The sequence below is a fragment of the Callospermophilus lateralis genome, chromosome 2 (genome assembly GCF_048772815.1).
Source record: "Callospermophilus lateralis isolate mCalLat2 chromosome 2, mCalLat2.hap1, whole genome shotgun sequence".
NCBI classification, from domain to species: domain Eukaryota; kingdom Metazoa; phylum Chordata; class Mammalia; order Rodentia; family Sciuridae; genus Callospermophilus; species Callospermophilus lateralis.
Window position 1 is genome coordinate 68,165,149 of NC_135306.1, and position 3,732 is coordinate 68,168,880.

Below are 3,732 nucleotides of genomic sequence, written 5' to 3' on the forward strand. Positions count from 1 at the left end.
CTGGGCCTCAATTTTCATTCTTTGAAGGATTTACAGCAAAAACTACATGAAGAGCAGCTGGCTCACCACGCCATTTCATCCAAAATTGAGACTCATTAAAAAGTAGTTTATAAATGTCCCCAGGCCTAAGTGTACACACTTCTGAGCCCTTTAGCAGGCAAAAGAAAGTGTCCAGAAACAAACTGGGGGGGAAAAAATCTGACCCAAAGCTATGTTCATGTTCTATTATTATTTTTTTTTTACCTCGGAAAGGTTTAGGGCTGGGGGTGTAGCTCCCTGACAGAACACTTGCACATCATGCACAAGGCCCTGGGTTCAATCCCGAGCACTATTTTTTTTTTTTTTTTTTTTTTTTAGTGTATTAGTGAGAAGTCTATGTAAATGTGTAGTGAAGGCTTTTGCAATGAATGAACCAAATACACCTTCTATTACAGGAAAAAACGGAACAATAGAACAATATAAACAAATGCTAAGTGGGTATTTATTTCTTTTCTTCAGAAAGAAAAATTTTTTTAGTCTGGAAATTTTTGAGAGCAGTAGGTCAATGCAAGTGAGGCAATAAATAAAACTGTGCACACATGTGTATGTTTATATTTGTCATCTTTTATTTATTTATTTATTTTGTATAGAGATTGAACCCAGAGGGGCTGTACCACTGAGCTACATCCCCAGAACTTTCTATTTTTCAATTTTTAAGACAGTCTTGAACTTGTGACCCTCTTGTGACCCTCCTGCCTTACCCTTCTGAACTGAGTAGAGGGAATTACAGGAGCACACCCCACACACCCGGCTCTATTATCTCACTCTAATGAAAGTTTCCTTTACCTCATGAGCTTAGAATTCAGTGACTAGTGCACTTCTCCATCTGGGATGCAGCATGAACTTAGGTGTGCAATGAGGCTGCTGTGCTGTGGAAGTGGAAGGTAGGGAACCTGCTATTATGGGCTGGTAGGGGCAGGCCAGCCCATGGGGCCTGTTTACTCTTACTTTACATACAGTGCTAACTGGTGCAGTGCCAGATCCCCATTTAAGGAAGAAAAAGGACTTGAAGCATATGAACTGCAGATGAAGGAAAAATCAAAGTTATATTCTGAGATACCAAGTGGAAAAGAACAGTGTGAGTCAAGAGCCCCTGCACCACAGACCTGAGAGCATCACCTCATTAATGTATTGTCTAGTCGCATGATGAGGAGGAGTTTCAGCAGAGGGCTGCTCAATGTTCAGTATAATGTATTGAAGGAGGCAGGAAATGCAAAATATGATTTTAGAATGCTTTGTTTTTTTGGTACTGGGGATTGAACCCAGGATGCTTAACTATTGAGCCACATCCCCAGCCTTTTTTATTTTTTATGTAGAGACAGGATATCACTAAGTTGCTGAGGCTGTCTTGGAACTTGGGATCCTCGTGCCTTGGCCTCCTGTGCTGCTGGGATTACAGGCATGTGTCACCACACCCAGCCAAGCCTTTTTTAATGAGAAGTTTTTTACATCTAATTTAAACTGCTACTTACTTGCTTTTATTTATTTATTTTATATTATTATTTCTCTGTGTGTGGTACTGGAGATTGAATCCAGATGTGCTCTAACACTGAGCAACGTGTACCCCAGCTCTTTTTATTTTTTTATTTATTTTTTCATTTATTTTTTCGGGGATGTGTACTGGGGACTGAACTCAGGGCACTCGACCACTGAGCCACATCCCCAGCCCTATTTTGTATTTTATTTAGAGACAGGGTCTCACTGATTTGCTTAGCACCTCCTATTACTGAGGCTGGTTTTGAACTGGCTATGCTCCTGCCTCAGCCTCCTGAGCTTCTGGGATTACAGGCATGTGCCACCACGCCCTGCTTTTTATTTTTTATTTTGTGACAGGTTCTCACTAAGTTGCCCAGATGAGCCTGGAATGTGTGATCCTCCTGCCTCAGTCTTCCTCCCAAGTAGCTGGGATTACAGGTGTGCACCACCATCCCTAGCTTTTAGTTGCTTATCACTAACTTCAGTGTTCTTATCTGTAAAATGGGGATATGTAACATGTTGTGGCGTGTGGGCCCACATGTAAAGCACAATCCCAGCATGAGGGTCCTTGATTCATTATAGCTTCTGTTCTCATGTGTACAGCATAAGCGTAATTTCATATTCAAATTGGGGGCTCCCCTCCATTGAGTAGACAAGGTCTACTCAACCTTGTTCTTGGTCAGAATTCTTATTTTGCTTACCATGTGATAGAGAGATTCCCTAAATAATTTCTCTTCTGTCCCACTATGCTTTTATTCTATTCCATCTTCTGTATCTGCTCTAGAAATATCTTAGCCAACTTTAAGTTCAATAGTTTGCATTAAGAAAAAGTTTTTTGTTTTTTTTAAAGAGAGAGTGAGAGAGAGGGAGAGAATTTTAATATTTATTTTTTAGTTATCGGCGGACACAACATCTTCGTTTTTTGTATGTGGTGCTGAGGATCGAACCCGGGCTGCACACATGCCAGGCGAGCGCGCTACCGCTTGAGCCACATCCCTAGCCCCAAGAAAAAGTTTTAAACATGTTTTCTTCAGCTATACCTGCCCCAAAGTCAGATAAACTCTCTGCAATCCCAAAAGACCCAGGTTCATAATGATGAGGTTTGTATGAATTGACTATTTAAGTTTGCCAAGGAAAACTAGCTTCCTTCTTCCAAGGTTCACACAAAGATTAAAGCAATGTTGGTTCATGTGCAGTTGAGTTCTTGGCACGGATTTATCTTTTGCAAACTGACAGCAGAAAGGGGAAGGAGAATAAAGTCATGAAACTCCATGTAAACTTATCCTGCTTTTCTAAACACCTTCATGACTGTCTTTCTGTGTAAAAAGAAATGCCTTCAGATCCTCGACTTAATTTAAAGAGCCATGATACTTGTAGCTCATCCTAAGGTTCCAGTGAACGGCCCCTCTGGGGTGTGTAAAACAGCTCACTTAAACCCCTGTGTCTGCTGGAGACAGAATCCAAGCTCAAATATTCTGTCTGCCCTGACTGAATTGTTTAAGAAACAGAACACACCCAGAGAGATTTATTGGACTGTTTATTAACTGAAGATTTATTTAGACTGTTGGAAAACACCTGCAACCAGCAGCAAAATCAACTCCCAGAGATCTTCAACTGTGAAGAGCAGTCAGACTCTGTGAGGGTAACACTCTACATCCAAGGGTTACACTGGTACAGGATGGACCTCTGCTGCCACCGTGTTTCTGAGATCTATGGTGACACTGATAATGCCACTTTTTTTTTTTTTTTTTTTTTTTTTTTGGTACTGGGGATTGAACCAAAGGTGCTTTACCACTGAGCTACATTTCTAACTTTTTTAAAAAATTTTTAGTTATATATGATAGTATAATATATTTTGGCAGAATATACATACATGAAGTATAACTTATTCAATTTAGGTCCCCACTTTTGTTGTCGTACATGATGTGAAGTTTCCCTGGTCATGTATTCAAATACAAGGCTAAGGGGCTGGGGATATAGCTCAGTCGGTAGAGTGCTTGCCTCACATGCACAAGGCCATGGGTTCAATCCCCAGCACCACAAAAAAAGAAAAAGAAAAAAAAGTCGGTAGAGTGCTTGCCTCAAATACAAGGCTAGCAAAGTTATGACCAATTAACTCTACTGTCCTTCCTATTCTCCTCCCCACTCTCTTCCCTTCATTTGTTTCCCTTTATCTAATCCAATGGACTACTATTCTTCCCCTCCCCACCCTCCCTT